At 40.5% G+C, this 18,085-nt stretch overlaps 1 long non-coding RNA gene across 1 annotated transcript; it reads left to right on the forward strand.

Annotated features, from left to right (window-relative positions):
- The first annotated feature begins 4,769 nt into the window (after window positions 1-4,769).
- LOC309378452 lies at window positions 4,770-5,890 on the forward strand. Its single transcript, XR_014172085.1, has 3 exons — window positions 4,770-4,835; window positions 4,930-4,967; window positions 5,815-5,890. It is a non-coding gene; the product is annotated as an uncharacterized lncRNA (long non-coding RNA).
- The last annotated feature ends 12,195 nt before the right edge of the window (window positions 5,891-18,085 follow it).

An 18,085-nucleotide genomic window follows, 5' to 3' on the forward strand; every position in this document is an offset into this window, starting at 1 on the left:
TATTATTATTATTATTATTATTATTATTATTATTATTATTATTATTATTATTTTATTATAACTAAGCAGATAAGCCTATGGAAGTCTTCTCAGAAGCAAGCTCCTTCAGTTCAGTGTGACATAAACCTCATCTGCACTATACTTTAAAGCAGCACTGTACCACTTTCAACAGTCATGGCTCCCTCAAAAGGCTTATGGCAACTGTATTTTGTTAATTAGCAGTGCAAAGGGTGGTTAGGAGACCTACACGTCCCCCCGACCTACAATTCCCAGAATTCTCTGCAAAGAGGGATTGATTCTGAGGACTGAAGCTCTCTGAGGGGAATAAGGGTCTCCTAATAATTCTAAAACCCTTTCCTGTTCCTAGGTATTCCTGGTTTGGGTGGTGGTTGAATATTTCAATTCTTTTAGGTGGGTTTCAAGAGAAAATGGTTCCTGTGGCACCATCAGCATACAAATAACATTACACATCAGAGGAGAACTCACACAAAAAGGATACTTGTTTTCTGAGAGTTCTCTGGGGATTGGAAACCTGTTCATATTAAGGATAACTGAAGAATGGAATTGTTGCCAATTCCTATATGAAATGTTCTGGCATGCACCTCTCCATCTAATATGTGGATGGGTACTTGGAGATCCCAGTTGTTAAAGTCTCAAGACAGGATCATGCCCAGCGGTGGTTCCACATTTGTGGAATGGGCTCCCTGGTGAAGTATGCCTCCATCTTTCCCTCCCTCATCGTTATCATTTAGGAAGAACTGAAAAACATTTCTGTTCATCCATTTGAGGCCTGAAAGATGCTCTTCATGGTAACCTTAAAATTGCTAGCTATGTTGCGAAGAGTCTTATACTGCAAGGATGGAAGGATAAACACCCACCATCCACTGCGTTCTGCACATCTCAGTGTCCCTTCTACCTTTGAACACACAGCTTACAATCATCAATTTTCTTTGGAGATCCAGTTGGACATATGGATTGCCTACATTAATTTAAATATTTAAGTCAAGATTGATGGAATATTTTTTATTTTTAATACCATCTTCTGGTGTTCCACTTTTTCCTTAAAAAACACAACCCACCAAATTAATTTCTTAAAACAACAACAACTACGCCGTGAGGTCATGTGATTGTTTTTAGATGTTCATAATGTATTTAAACATCTTTACATATTTTGTTTACAATTGTGCTGTTTCACTGCTTTGTTGTTTGTCAATCAGGGCTCCTTTGGGAGAGATCAAAATGTTAACAGCAGCAACAAGAGCCAACAGATTTCAGACTACTTCAGATATTGCGATGCAGTTCTCAGCAGTTTGAATATATCAAAAATAGATATTTAAACATGGAAAGGAAATGAGCATATAAATATGTATTTTAGAGGATATTTTTATTTTTTAAAAAAATTGCAGGTAAATTGAAGAATAGATCAGTAATGAGTCAATAAATGAGTAAATAAAACTGGTCCTTAACGGATAGATTTCCCTATCCATAATACTGAGCTGCTTCATAAATGTACTAAGGGAAGTTACCCATCACATATATTTTTTAAAGGTTGCTATTATATGGTTTCCAAGTTGAAATACTTTTGTTTGGAATAATGTTTTCGTGCCTGTGATCACTGACAACTGCTAAGGTGACAGGGGGAAATTGCCAGATGCTAACAATGTTACATCTTTACCTAAAGTTATATCTGCATTATAAACTGATAGGTCCATTTGTTAAAATGCCACTCTTTAGAAACATATTTCTGCAACCACAGCTTCAATGCAAATCCCTGTAGTGAAATCAGAGTGAATTCTGTAGGGAGAGTGATCTCCTCTGGGGAGACAAAAGTTATGCTGCCAGAACAGAATCACCTCCCACACTGTGGGAGAAGACAAGCAATTTGAAATATAGCGCCCATTAGCAAGGCAGGTTTAAAGCTTTCTTAGCTCTAAATGAATCTTCCAATTGAAGCTTTGAAAGCCTGGGCTGCTTTTTGAAGGACCTGGCTTGGTTGTAAAACACGTGGGCCCCTCACTTATTCCTGTGTGAAATCTGGAAATTGTGGGTTTTGGAAATCAACAGGGAATAAATGATGCTGTCTTTCTGACTCATAGAAAAGCAGACTGGGAGGGCAAAATAAACTTTGCTGCAGCAACATGCCTCAACAATGGACATTCACAAAGTATCAGAGAATTAGGATTAGATTCAGGGAGTGCAAAAACCTTAAGGGAAGTTCAGGGAAGTTTTTAATGTGTGACATTTTGATGTATTTTTAATCTTTGTTGGAAGCCACCCAGAGTGTCTGGGGAAACCCAGCCAGATGGGCAGGGTGCAAATAATAAATTATTATTATTATTATTATTATTATTATTATTATTATTAACCCATAATGAACAGTTACAGATAGGTAGCCGTGTTGGTCTGCCATAGTCAAAACAAAACAAAATTCCTTCCAGTAGCACCTTAAAGACCAACTAAGTCAGTTCTTGGTATGAGCTTTCGTGTGCATGCACAGTTCTTCTTCAGATAATGAACAGATTGATCATTTGGATCAGTGATCCTGGAACCCAGTTGTATTTCCGACCTGTGTTCTGACTGGCTTCCTTGCTGTAGATTATCTCATTTCATACTCATTTTATTTAAGACATTTCTATGCTGCTTAATTATTTGCATTTCTAAATAAATAAGAAATCCACAGAAAATGGGGTCATAGAATCATAGAATTGTACAGTTGGAAGGAACTCCAAAGGTCATCTAGTCCCTGCGAAAGCATCCATAGCAGATGGCTTTCCAACATCTGCTTAAAAACCTCCAAGGAAGGAGAGTCCACAACCTCTTGAGGGAAACAGTTCTACTGTTGAACAGCTCTTACCATCAGAATTCCACCCCCCATATGTTTAGTCAGAATTTCCTTTCTTGTAACTTAAAGCCATTGGTTTGAGTCTTACCCTCCAGAGCAAGGGAAAACAAGCTTGTTCTCTCTTTCATGTGACAGTCCTTAAGATATTTGAAGATGGTTATTATATCTCCTCTCAGTCTCCTCTTTTCCAGGCTAAACATACCCAGGAAAAGGTAAGGGTAAAGGTACCCCTGACCGTTAGGTCCAGTCACGGACGACTCTAGGGTTGCGGCACTCATCTCACTCTATAGGCCGAGGGAGCCAGCATTTGTGAGCAGACAGCTTCCGGGTCATGTGGCCAGCATGACTAAGCCGCTTCTGGGGAAACCAGAGCAGCGCACAGAAATGCCGTTTACCTTCCTGCTGGAGTGGTACCTATTTATCTACTTGCACTTTGACACACTTTCGAACTGCTAGGTGGGCAGGAGCTGGGACCAAACAACAGGAGCTCACCCCGTCATGGGGATTCGAACCGCTGACCTTCTGATCGGCAAGCCCTAGGCTCAGTGGTTTAGACCACAGCGCCACCCGTGTCCCCAAACATACCCAGTAAACATACCCAATAAAAAAATTAATTATTAAAAGTAATCATAAAATGGAATGACACCTTAAAATCATTGCTGGAATCAGAAAATCTTTTTCAAGCACTTGAAGTTTGGTCTAAAATCATCTGGGAGGGAACTCCATAGACTTCTGCCCATTCTACTGAATGCCTGGCCTCTATCAGTTATGAACTGTGCATCTAAGCCATAGGGGACCATCAGTAGAGACTCCCCCAAATTGCTCAGTAACTGGGCCAAGATATAAGGGCTCAGGCACTCCTTAAAATATCCTGATGCTATGACTACCATGAAGGAGGCTACTTCAAAGGCCTATAAATGAAAACCCGTTTTTCTGTACTCCACCACAGCTGGAAACTGAACATTGAGGTTCAGGGGAATACTTTGCCTAGAACAGAGGTGGAGAGTGCTGCTGAGTGATTTATTTGGCTTATTTCAAGGAAACAGGCAGAGTTGCAAGGCTTAATCAGGTTCCTTTACTTACAATCAGCTGTTACATGTTACAAACTGAAGCCAGCAAAAAGGGGGTGGGGTGTGTGAAACTAAATTCACAACCCAGGAAAGCCACCTGGTCCCTGCTCCCAGGTCCATCAACCCCATAGTGGCTTTCTTCTTCTTAAACTGTGGGACATGTTTAAAGGTTGTTGCCTATTCCAAGAGAGAGCTTGCATCCTTCCAGAATGGACTCCAGCTCCACTCAGAATGGGCAATGGGAATTTGGATGCAAATTGTAGTCCAACGGGTACAATGTACATGTGGTCAAACCTGGAGCGCCACAAGTTTCTCACCCCTGTATGACAACAAAGCAGGCAGATTATCTAGGGTCTTGAATAATGCCCATTACAGCATCAGCGTACCACCAAAGCTGAAGAGTGCAAAGCAATATGGTGTGCAAATAGGTTACTGTGTGCAAATTTAAGTTGAATGTTTCTTATATTTGTCATGTCAATGAGCTTTAAAATGACTCCTGGAGAGTGCAGTTCCTCAGGTGTGGAGCTTCCTCTGCCAGGACTTTTATTAGGTCAAATCAGGATGTGTCTGGGATGACTTGACTAGGTTACTGATCATGTAGAGAAAGGAATTTGCATGTCTCAGAGGTTTCACACTGGTATGCAACACCTAGCTAGTGAGAGTCACTCATTAATCAATCTACATCGAGGTCAGCAGCTTCAAAGTACAGCTTTTGTCCTTGACTTCTCAAGTCTCTGCTTGAAATGCTACTTATTACAAGGAATATGGAGATTTCTGGAGTCAGTGTGCTTAAGGGCATTCTTAAAATGACAGTGAGGCTGAGCTCCTTAGGAACATCATGCTCAAGGTTTGATGAGCTCTAAGTTTGAGCTTATGGCAATAACAATATCTTGGCTCATGTCCTTAGAAATTGTATCTGAGTGGTAAGAACATCCGAATTTGCATTAGGCAGGGGGATTACTCTAGTACCTATGGATTTGCAACTTACAAAGTTCTTTCACTTCCTCCTTGCCTTAGGGAACAGCTTCTCCAGACTCTCTGGTAAAATGTCTTGGGTATGTATTGCAGTATTGTGGAAGATCATAGTTATTTCGAGAAGGTTTATGTAGTATGCAACAGTCTAGAAATCATGTGATACTGGGTCTTTAAATGGTTGATTTTGTTCTCTTTAACAAAATATTAGTTTCTCAGAAATAGTTACATGCTGAGATGGTCCCATGTGGGAATTGTGGTTGTTAAGATGGGCTTTTGCTGAACAGGCACTTTGGCTGAAGTGTTGTTTGGGGTTTTTTGGGGTTGTGTTTGTTGGTGGTTTTTCTGTATCTTTATTTAAAATCTTGTAAATACATTTGGAAATTGTTCAGTTTGGTTGCATCGTTTTAAATGTTTCATTTATTATAATCTTGTAGTTATGCATTTTTTAAAATGTCATAAGCCACCTTGAGAATGGCTTAAACTGGTGAAATTAGGAAGTTTCTTTGCAGGCATTTAAAATTTGGCTAGGTGATCCCTATTCCCTTGCACAGCTTTAATTCTCAGAGTCTCCTGGGAAGAAGAAATGATTATTAAACCACTCTGAGAATTGTGGTTCTGCATTCACCTCAAACAGCACTGTTTCCATTCTGCTGCAGTTCATCTTCCGCAAAAGGTTAGGTTATTCATCTCACTGTCCTCTTTGCTGAAGTTATGCAAGATAAGTATTTGAGATAATTAAGTATGTATATTATTATTATTATTTTGTTAAATTTGTATACCGCCCTTCATCAAAAGATCAGAGGGCAGTTCACAGCATAAAAATTCAAACACTTCATCAATTACAATCTCATTATGTTATTCTACTGCATTCCTTTGAAACACGGTGCAAATGGGAAAAAAATGTAATCAATTTCATATCTTTCACAGATGGAAAACAACCACAGCAAATACCATTCATATTTGCTGTATTGACTTCCATTCTGGACAGGGAATGGATAAGTGAACACCAGCAATTGCTGCCCCTGTTTCTCTTTTTGTTGGAGTTTTCTGACATTCCTATCAAAGATACACATCTGCAGGGCTGGATTTGAGGCCCTCAGCTACTGAAGGTAATGGGGCCCTTTATATGTCCAGCTGTCCTTTGTCAACAACAAATTGCTGCTGTTTTGTGTGTGTGTGTGTGTGTGTGTGTGTTGAACATATGCTATATGGTAATTTATGGACCTAAAAGCCCCCCATCCAAACAATGACTATCATCAGTGCAGGTAAGAAAAAATTTTAATTTTATTTTTTATCATCTACAGTACTGTTTTATTTATTTTATAGTTCAGTACGTTGATTATTGCTTTCATTTTATGGATCAATGGTTTCGTTAGATAGTAAAATTCATATTAAATTGCTGTTTTAGGGGTTGTTTTTAAAAGTGTGGAACGGATTAATCCGTTTTGCATTACTTTCTATGGGAAAGCCCGCTTTGGTTTTGGAACGCTTTGGTTTTGGAACAGACTTCCGGAATGGATTAAGTATGAGAACCAAGGTACCACTGTATATAGAAATGAGCAAACCAGTGATATTTTAGGGAGCAGACTAGCAGGCAGGGCCCATTACTTACATCATAGGAGCCTACACAACACAAAACACTGTTGCTGTATGTAGGTTTTATTTTATTTGTTTTTTTATCATCCAGTTTTTCCCCCTTTAATTTTTTGGGGGGCGTGGGCAAGAGAGTGGGGCCCTAAGCTATAGCTTGTTTAGCTTATACATAAATTCAGCACAGTACACCTGCCTTCTCTAAAGAGTTAACTTGATTCCAAGTGTGTGTGTGTGTGTGTGCACGCGCGCACCCCACTTGAAATGCAGGCACTAGGGCAGAGCTACACTTTCCCTTTTTTTAAAAAAAGTGTTCCATATTAAGGATGACTGTAGAACCTAGTGACCTTTAAATGGGATGTGAAAATTGAGTGTAATTGAGTGGCGTGTCTGTTAATTATGTAAAGGGATTAAGAAGTGAAGAGGAAAAAGCCAATGTTGACCCGGTCTCCAATTCAGAGGGCAGCCTGCCAATTTCCAAAACCATTGTTTGCTTTGTGACCTCTGCTGGAGGGTTTCAAAGTTCGCCTTCAGATATATGGACAAATCAAAGGGATGAGAGACAGAGGTGAAGGTCAAGGGAAAATAATTGCTCCAATAAGGCATAGAAGTGGCCAATGGTTTTATGCAAAAAAAGAGGGGGGGGGGTTAGCAACGGTGGGGCAGGGAGGGAAACAGATAAGAGGAAGATGAAATGCTGGACTGCATTGGCAAAGAAGAATATCCTTTTGCCTGTCCTGAATCTTCCAACATTCAATTCTACTGGGTGGCCCTGAGTTTTAGTATTTTGAGAGAGGGAGGAAGAAGGAAAATAAAAAAAAGCCTATTCAATTGTCTCCAAACCATGTATAATTTTATGCACCAAAAAGCACCCCCTCCTTGCACGGCAGTGGGGAGGAAGGTGGAGCTGTCTTTGCCTGCAATATAAAATCTTATCCCCATACACATCTCAGCAGTGAACGCAGAAGGCGTTTCACGAACATAGATTTAAAACAGTCATGGTAGGGGTGTCCTGCATTTCATGCCGGCGTGTTATGTGCAAACCCCTCCTTTCCAAATCAATGTGTGTACAAAAGGCACGAGAGCATTTCATTGAAAGGATTGCAAGCCTCTCCCTGCAGGATAGTTAAGAAGTACAGCTCCACAAAGCTCTAATGAACAATATAGAGAGTGGATCTGTCTTTTCTTATCATCTGCAATCACCAAAGGATGGTGAGTGGGTTTACCCCCCCCTCTCTTTCCTCTGTCTCCGAGGCCCAGAAGTCATATTTCAAGACACGAGTTTCTTTTATCTTTAAGCTTCCAAGTAGATACATTTGATTTATAAATTCATTCAGAAAATATTTTCCATCAGCCCATGCTTCAGTGCCTCTACATGTTATTTGTTCAGTAGGAACAAATAGCTCTCCTAGACCGAGATTCAATAATTCTCCATGTGGAACATATAAATATAAGCAAGGACCCACGTAAATTCCTGGATGGTTTTTTTGCTTTTGCTTTTTGCTGCGATTGCTGCTGTAAAAACATCAAGTAGGTTGCAGCAATGGTACCGCTTGCCTAGCACCCTGATTCCAACAGGGATCAGCCAAATGCCTCTCAGAGGCTCATGACAAGACATGTGTCCAGCATCTAGTATTTAGAAGTACACTACCACTCGTTATGGGGGCTCCATTTAGCTGTTATGGGTCAGAGTTATAGCTATTTTCCCAATATAGCAATTCTCCAAGGACTTGCCTAAATCTTTTTCTACAAGACGCCTAGGATGGAGTGAACACCTTGTGATTACAAATCCAATACCTTAATTATGTGCAATTATGTAAATATGCATAATTATGTGCAACTATATAATAATGCATAAGTAGTGTATTCATGATGGCTGCATTCCCATGTTTGCTTGTTTATGAGAAAATCCCATTGAATGCAGTGAGACTTACTTCTGAGTAGATGTGTGCAGACAGTGCTTTTTTCTGGCAATATGCAGCAGTACACAGTACTAACACCCTTTTTTCAGGGGAAAGAGGCAGGAAGGATCTCAGACTCTGTCAGAGCATCGCAACTCCTTCCCCAAGCCCAGGAAGCATTTGTACAGAATTTGGCCCAGCACTATGAAATTCTCCTAATGCTCCATCTGAGAAGGAGCCTCCTACTGTATATACATGTTGAGCTTTGAAATTTAAATGGCGGCTCTGCAGGTTCACCTCCATGGAAAGAGCAGCTTTATGTGTGCACAGAGCTCCTTCTGCATGGAATTGTACAGGCCAGTCTGCGTGGGATGGAGTTGTGTGTGTTAGAATTCCTGCTCCATGATTGCAGTCATGGGATTTTTGTCTATCACATGATGGTATGTTTTGACTCCACAGAATGGGAAATGACGGAGACAGGATGTTTGTGTTACTGTGTTCTGTGAAGTGGGACTATTGTCCTTTGTTCTTTTTCTCTTTGCTGTCTGATGCTAGAGAGAGAGGGAGCCATGTTGCAGTGCTCCATGTGTGTTTATGTGTAAATAAAAGTGGATTAGCCCAAAAGCTGAGTTGCTGAGGTCTGTCATGCAAATTGTGCAAACTCTGCGGATCCCTAAGTGTGCTGGTGTTGGTTGGCATCGGTCGCTGGAATGTTTGGGCTGAATAAAGCTTTTAAAGCTCCCGAACGATCAACCAGGAGGGAGAGAACATGCCAGATGGGCATGTGTCTCTGCCAGGGTCCTACTTGAGTGTAGGATGAACTCCTGACAGTGTGTGCATCAGACGAGTTCTGGGCATAGGAAGCTGCCCGATACTGAGTCGGACACTTGGTCCATCTCGCTCAGCATTATCTACACTCACCGGTGGTAACTCTAGGGTTGCCATATTTCAAAAAGTAAAAATCAGGACACCCCAAAAGTTGTTGAGGAAACCCGCCCTAGGTAGCTCTCCAGTACTTCAGAAAGGAGAGATTCTCAGCCTTTCAGCCTTACCCAGAGGTGCTGGAGTTTGAATCTGGAATGTTCCGCTTGCAAAGCAGATATGCTACCACTGAGCTATAACCTTTCCCTAAACATAGAAAACTGCCTTATACTGAGTCAGACCATCTAACTCAATACAGTGGTACCTCTGGTTACAGATGCTTCAGTTTACAGACGCGTCAGGTTACAGACTCTGCTAACCCAGAAATAGTAATAATAATAATAATAATAATAATAATAATAATAAATTTCATTTATACCCCACCCTCCCCAGCCAAGGCCAGGCTCAGGGCAACTAACAACCAATAATAGAAACAAGTTGAATGAATACAACTTAAAAACAAGATTAAAATACAACATTAAAACATTAAAATGCAGTACCTCGGGTTAAGAACTTTGCTTCAGGATGAGAACAGATATCGTGCGGCGGCAGCGGAAGGCCCCATTAGCTAAAGTGGTTCCTCAGGTTAAGAACAGCTTCAGGTTAAGAACGGACACCCAGAACGAATTAAGTTCTTAACCTGAGGTACCCCTGTAGTATCTACAATGACTGCCCATAGTTCTCCAGGCTTCCATGCAGGAATCTCTCCCAGCTTTACATGGAGATGTTGGGGGATTGCACCTCAGACATAGTGGTGCAGCAATAAAACTGCTAACATATTTGCAAAGCTAAGCAGAGTCTGGTATGGTTTCAAACTGGATGGGAAACCACATGTTGAGATTTCTGCATTGCAAGGGATTGGACTAGATGATCCATTGTGGTCCCTTCCAACTCTACACTTCTATTATTCTATGAATCTCTGCTGGAAGACTTATTCATAGCATGGGACTGGTGTCACTAAATGCATGCAAAGCAGATGCTCTAGCAGTGAGCAAAAGTCTCTTCATCTGCACTCCTCCCCTAATCTATTTTTAATCTTCACTGGATGATCATATATTCTCTGTCCTTGTTTATGATTGAATGGAAGTCCATTAAATTCTTCTGGGGTGCGGGGAGACCAGACAAATGCCTCACTTTGCTTTCCTTGACAATACAGGGTCGCCTGCCTGCAAAATTTCTTCCCTACCTATTAGACATATCAAAATAGAAGTTCCATTCAAGATGCTTCTATAATTGTACGGAATGAGTATGCAAACAGCATGCCAGGCGGATATAACAACACGTTTTAATGCATTTATATAGAAAGCACACCTGACCTTGTAAATTGTTCACATAAACATGGTAAGATGCTACCCAGTGTTAATAGGATGTGTGTGGGATTTTATGCAATAGAGTTATTAGTAAGTTTGTTTTGCGGCCTGGAATCCACACATGCTTTCTTGATTTGTATTTTTGGCAAAGCTAAAAGCACCAACAAAAGACAGAAATTTAATTGGAAGACCTCAGCACTGAACTAATAATAGCTGTAAATAACTGTGGGTGTGCAACTTCAAATTGAAGCTGGAGAATATCTATCATCTATCTATCTATCATCTATCTGTATCCAGTTATCTATTTCCACCGGGGGGTGGGGAGGGAGTCTGTCTTTGCCCATCAAAACATGGATGGTATATAGACATTGTTTCTTTTAAATTGGGCTCAGAGGTCACAATCTGTCCATCAGTGGGTGCAGCTGCAGGCATGAGAGAGGTTTTGCAACGAGCAAGGATGGGGAATCTGTGGCCCTCCATCTGCGCTTGCTCCCCATCTTGCACCAGAGATGATGGGAGTTGTAGTCCAGCAACATATGGAGGACCACAAATTTACTCTCTCTGGCATAGTGATGGATGTCAATTTCAGTTTTTGTCCTTCTCAATTGTCCAATCATGAATTTGCTTCTCCCTATTTTTGCATATGTTTACCTTTTTTAAAAAAAGACTGCATGAAGATTTGTGCATATTTTTGCATTTCTCCCAAAACTGTGGTACGTGGACCACCAGTGGTCTGTGAGTCTCATTCAACTAGTCTGCAGGATATCTGTAAAAAAGCCATTAAAAATCATACCACATCTAGCATCTTCTACAAGAGGCAGAAAAATCATTAAGTAGTCTGCTAAGACCCTTGGCAATTTTGAAGTGGACCATGGGGGAACTGTTCTAAGATACATTTTTGTACACAATAGTATATGCAGTTTTCCCCAGTATGATGTATTATTGCCTGCTTTTTCACCAGTGTATGCATTTTCGAATGCACTTTCCACTAATACACACATTTGTGTATGCATTCTTGGATAGTGAACTGCATTGCAAAATTCAGAAAATAATAATAATAATAATAATAATAATAATAATAATAATAATAATAATAATAATAATTTTTATTTATACCCCACCCTCCCCAGCCAAGGCCTGGCTCAGAGAGGCTTACAAGCAATAATAAAAACAAGATGAATGATTACAACTTAAAAACAAAAATAAAATACAACATTAAAATAATGGAACATTAAAATATTAAAATGTAGCCTCATCGCAGGAGGAGAAGGAAAAGAAAGAGAAAAAAAGAGAGAGAGAGAGAAAGAGGGAATCAAATTGGCTCCAAGCCAAAGGCCAGGCGGAACAACTCTGTCTTACAGGCCCTGCGGAAAAGTGCACATTTAGAAGAAGAGCTGAATTTCATTTTGCATATTGGTTCCAGAAGTGTAAATTTGGAAGTCTGCGTTAAAATGGAGACTAAACAAATTTCTCTCACATCCCTACGATGGTGGACAAAATCTCTACAATGGAGCCTGCCATTCAGCCAAGTGCATACATATTACAATGCACAACCCAATACTTACAATGCAAACTTCCTTTCTTAGAGGTACTGTATTTCTGAATAGCAGCTTCTGGAGGGCAAACAATTGGGCAGGATTTGGTCATCACAGCTGACTTCCCAATGCCATCTGGCATCTCGTATCTGGAATGGTCTGCTCAGGTAGATGGGACCATGGTGTCCCATCCTCTTGTTGTATCCCTATGATATCTTGTTCTGATCTAGCTGTGCTCTTGTTATGTGCACACAAACCATCTATCCAGAAATGAATAGAGATAAGTTTTACCCTCTTTCTCATTATACTAGAACCCGAGGGTCACCCAAGTCATCTGAAAGTTGGAAGATTCAGGTCAAATAAAATAAAGTGCTTCTCACAACCCATAGTTAAACTATTGAATTTGCTGCCAGGGGATGCAGTGATGGCCATCAATTTGTGATACCTTTAAAGGTGGATTAGACAAATTCGAAGAGGATAAGGGTCTCAATAGCTACCTGTCATGATGGCTACATCAGCACCAGAGGTGGTTATATCTGATCACCAATTGATCATGAGTGGGATAATTCACTCATTTTTTAAATTTTTTTGGCCTCTATTAGGCATTTGCTTGGCCACTGTGAAATGCTGAACTAGTGATCTGGTCTGATTCAGCACAGATCTTTTGTGAATATGTCCATCCCCACAGGCCTCAATAAGTTATTTATGTTTCAGAGTTGGGGGTCAGCCAGAGAGGTTGAGGAAGGTTGAAGATGCAGCTGAATCCTATGACAACCTTAAGCAGTACAGGTAGATTCACCCAGGGATGGGGGGATGGGGGGGCTCCCATGATTTTTGTGTGTGTGTCCTTGTTAAGAAGACAGAAATATCACATGATGTTGCAATATTAATCTGGAAAAATATGATGTTGAATTCGCTCTATGTTTAATTCACAGTTGCTCAAGGAACTGAAGTGTTGGGCTAATGTTGTGCAAGAGATGCTTGGAATGTGTGGGGTCACTAATTGCAGCATTCCTCACTAATTAAAGTTCCCATAGTTAGAGTGTGAAAATCTTGCACATTAGCTTGTTAAATGCAGTATGACGGTGCAGTAGCAAACTAACACACACATAGATGCTACAATTGAGGCTGGGGCATTTTTGATGAAATAGGAATTGAGGATGAACATTCCAACATGCAAGCTTTGAAACCTGATGCATCAATCTTAATTGGAACATTCAATTGTTCCTTTTCAACATCTGAAATTTTGAGTTAAGTGCTCAGGGAATTCCTTTCGTTGTTCTTGCATATATTTCATGTACATGAAATGCTTTGAACATTCTAAAGGGAAATATAAAAATTGTGCCTTACTATTATTTAGGATATTAAAAAAAAATTTAAAAAGGCTAGCAGCATTTTCCAATGAGGTTTTTGCTCATGAACATTTTACAATATTCATATTCATGTTTTATAACTAAGAACAGTGGTTGCTGTTTTGGTTTTGGTTTGTTTTTGCCCAAAGCAAAATTCAGAGCAAATAAAAGTTTGCATGTTTTTCTGATTATGGAGTAGCATTGCTTTCTTTTAATGGACAAACACTAGGCTGAAAAGGGGCTGCTAATGTCAGATGAACAATATTCTTTCCTTGTTATGCAACACAATAATTTCAAATTTCAGAATGCTGTAGCAGACAGAATAACTTAGCACTATGAATCATATTTCTGCAAAGCTATTTATCCTTATTCATTGTCTTGTATAAATAATATATATACTGCAGCTGCCTGGAGAAGCCCTTTTAAAAACAAAAATACACATTTAAGAACATGGAATATAGGAACATTGGAAGCAGGCTTATAGTGGTCCATCTAGTTCAGTATTATCTACACTTTTTGGCAGTAGGTCTCCAGGGTGTGGGGCGGGGGACACTCCTAGCCCTGCCTGGATATGCCAGGGATTGAACCTGAGATGTTCTGGATGTGGGATAACCAACCTGATATAACCAACATTCTTAAGTCCAATTAATGCACGAAGGGGTTAAAACCATAGAGTAAACTGTCCTGCCAGGTTTAGCTCAGCTTGGAGTGGACTAGATAATCAAAACTTTGCTCCCCTCCTGTCCACTGGAGAAGCTCAACATATGAAGAGGTTTTGAGTTAGTTGCCACAGCTCAAAACACAAGGCTCTTACAAGCCATTCTTGTGTTCCTATACCATAATTTAGGAACTTTCACCACTGTAACTAAGCCAAGTTTTACTGCGTGTTCAGGAAACTTTTTCTGAATGCTGTATCGAAAAGCACATGACTCTGACCTTTGGAAAGTTTGTAAGTAAACTATTTTTAACTTACCAAATGTGTGGTCTTTTTCTATGCTGTGGGAAGTTCTGGAACTCACAGGGACATATTTTAAAGGTCTAGCAGCTTATATTTCCATGCTTTGCTTTGCTGCATATTTTGTGATGTTAAATCTCCATTAGGGTACTGACTTCCGACTTGATCCAGCTTCCTGGGTTGTGCCTTTGCCTCCAACCTAATTCCATTTCTGGTTACTAGCTTTGTCCATTACCTCTCTTTCCGCTGACATAACTCCTGGGTCTTGTTTCCAGCCTCAGGACTGACCACTGACTATGGCTCAGGACGGACATACATTGCAAACTAATACTTTTCAACTACTGAGAATTATTTTATCACAATATGTGCTTGACCCTATACATGATGATCTCCAGATTACACCCAACATCACATGCTTTGTCTAATTTCATATTTCCAACCTAATCTTGGCTTTGCTCCCCAGAACTGCCCAAATAATCTTACAAGTTTAGAATGACTTTTGCACAGCTTTTATTATAATTTTTTTAAAACCGATGGGTAAATTCAAGTAGTTTTCTTGGGAAATGAAACAAAACATGTATGAGAGAGAGAGAGAGAGAGAGAGAGAGAGAGAGAGAGAGAGAGAGAGAGAGAGAGAGAGAGAAGTAGAAACTAAAATCATGGAACAGATGTCTTATTAATCTCTGGAACATTATTTAGCCTAGAACAGCCCCGTGTAACATTCAGTTCTCCATGTATTAGGAAAAAGGGAGGCCAAATTTAATCTGCTGAAATGAGAGAAACACAAAAGTAATCCACATTGGGATAAAGTGAAGGGTGATTTCAAACAGAAATATTGTTGCCACCTTTTTGGTTAACCCACTGGTGGTAAGTTCTTATGGAAGGCCTTGGACCTAGACAGACACAGAAATATAGGGAAAATATGTATGGATATAAGTTCAGAAAACCACAGAAAGAAGGAATGACAGAGCAACATGACACTTTTTAAGCTCTTGATCTGATTTGGGATGCTTGTAAATACCTCTTACCAGGAAATACTTCTTCATGAAGTGCATTGTTAAACTATGGAACTTGATCTCGTGCAAGGAAGTGATGGCTACCAACTTGGATGGCTTTAAAAGAGAATTTGACAAATTTGTGGCGGAGAGGGCTATTGATGGCTGCATTTTTTTTTAAAGCATACATTGAATGGTGACACTCAATGAACAATTTCATTATTTATTGAGCACATAAGCAACACAACAATTCAATAGAATAATGGCATAACAACTCAGGAACTGGTCCTGCTCATACATTATTTACCGAGTCAGACTGGCCTGTGGGTTAAGAATTCGCGAGCAAAAAAACTCTCTCCTCTTCTGTTTTGTCAGAGACAAACTGCATGATTAGGAAGGCTATGCTGTGAGAGCTCATTTCAAAATGGGCATTGATTTTTCAGTCTTTTTCACTCCATTTCCAGACATATTTGGCCGTTTCTCAGGGGTTGGGTTTCTACTCCCCTTTTCGTTTTAAACCCAGTAGCCCTGAGATATTGCAGTAAAAAACCATGCAAGAGGGGGGAAATGATCATGCTCAAAAGGATTGAGGGTCAGTACAGTGAAACCAACCATCTAAAGGCAGGGCAGAGAAAGCACAGTGAGCCTTCTTTGAGAATGTTTGCTGATAAGGGATTGGGGTTTCAGCTCTACTGTAGAATCATGGAATTCTAGTTTTGGAAGGGACCCAAAGTCATCTAATCTAACCTTCTGCAATGCCCATGAAATTTTCCCCATACCAGACTTAATATAGGGACGCTGACAAACTGGAACGTGTCCAGAGGAGGGCAACCAAAATGGTCAAAGGCCTGGAAACGATGCCTTATGAGGAACGGCTAAGGGAGCTGGGCATGTTTAGCCTGGAGAAGAGGAGGTTAAGGGGAGATATGATAGCCATGTTCAAATATATAAAAGGATGTCGCATAGAGGAGGGAGAAAGGTTGTTTTCTGCTGCTCCCGAGAAGCGGACACGGAGCAATGGATCCAAACTACAAGAAAGAAGATTCCACCTAAACATTAGGAAGAACTTCCTGACAGTAAGAGCTGTTTGACAGTGGAATTTGCTGCCAAGGAGTGTGGTGGAGTCTCCTTCTTTGGAGGTCTTTAAGCAGAGGCTTGACAACCATATGTCAGGAGTGCTCTGATGGTGTTTCCTGCTTGGCAGGGGGTTGGACTCGATGGCCCTTGTGGTCTCTTCCAGCTCTATGATTCTATGACTTAAGGTTTATAGTGATTTTGTATTAAATGCAAGTTGAGGATCTGCAGCAAACTATACACCAAATTCTTCTAATGCAGCCAGGTGGAAGCTGTGTAGGCTGTGAAGGAAATACATCCTACCTATGATCCAGAGCAAAACCACCCCAGCAAAGCTCCATAGCCATAGATGTGTGTGAATTGAAAGAAATCCAATTCAGTTCACATTTAAAGGCAAACCTAACAAACTCACCCTTCCCGAAAAAACTTTTCTAATTCGCACTACGCCATATTTTGAAATGCAATTCTGCAGCCAGGTGATGTGTTCAAAAATGAACATAACTGGTGTAGTATGCCATATTGTTGAAAATAGCATGCAAAAATTTATTATATTGGGAAAATGAATTGGAAAAAAATATGTATATTAGACAACATTGTACTCAAAAATGTGTATATGTTTTGCACTAAAATGCTGATGAATTTTCACAAGGACCTCTTGGTTAAAAATTATCAGACTGATGTGGAAATGTAGAGATGCAAATTGAGACTGGGAAAATGAGAAGCAGATTCTCGAGTAAGAGGCTAATCTTTCTGCCTCTCCATATAGGTGTTGGAATCAAGCCTTGTCAGAGGAATGTGCCACTCTCCAGGCACCTGGCTGATTTCCTTGTTGACCTCCCCGTCTGCCCCGGCAGGATACAGGCGAGGTCTCTCTATCGGCGATCCTCCTCAAACGTGAGAAGAACACACCACTCCTTCCCTCTCCTACCTGCTATCCCCAGGGAGGGGAAAGAGACAGACAGAAATGTATTTACATGCCTTTATTTCTGTCTTTTGCAGCAGTACAGAGAAACATGTCTGCACTCTCTTAACACCAACAGCAGAGATTAGACTCCACCCATGTATTTCCAGTACAGGTCAGATGACACACTGAGCTAACATCCGGTGCTCAGTACAGTGAATGGACTGCCCCCTTTTCCCACGGTACAGCCACAAACATCAACATCCTGTTTGGCTTTCCAGCCACCTGCTGCTGCAGCTCACTGCATTGCTCCTTTTTTGTAACAATAGGGGACCAACAGGTATGAGGGCCTTGATCTGTGCCCCCTGCCCTGGCCTCCCAGCATTCAGCAGGGAGAACACACCACGCCTCTCAAAACCCAAACTGAGGGTCTCCCAAACTGGTCGGCAGTGGAATGTGGTTGAGCTTCCCTTCACCCCAGCCATTGCCATTCATCTCTGCCTCTGCCATTAGGCAAACTGAATAAACACATGAGACGTAACTGGCTGTGTTCTTACATAAGATATACTATTCATAGTATCAAATTGTTAATTTCAACAGAAGTAACTCATAAAGTTCAACAAACGAACAAAGCAGAAGAGCCAGTGGATATTGATCATTCTAT

Source organism: Podarcis melisellensis, assembly GCF_964234715.1.
Source record: "Podarcis melisellensis genome assembly, chromosome: 9".
NCBI classification, from domain to species: Eukaryota; Metazoa; Chordata; class Lepidosauria; order Squamata; family Lacertidae; genus Podarcis; species Podarcis melisellensis.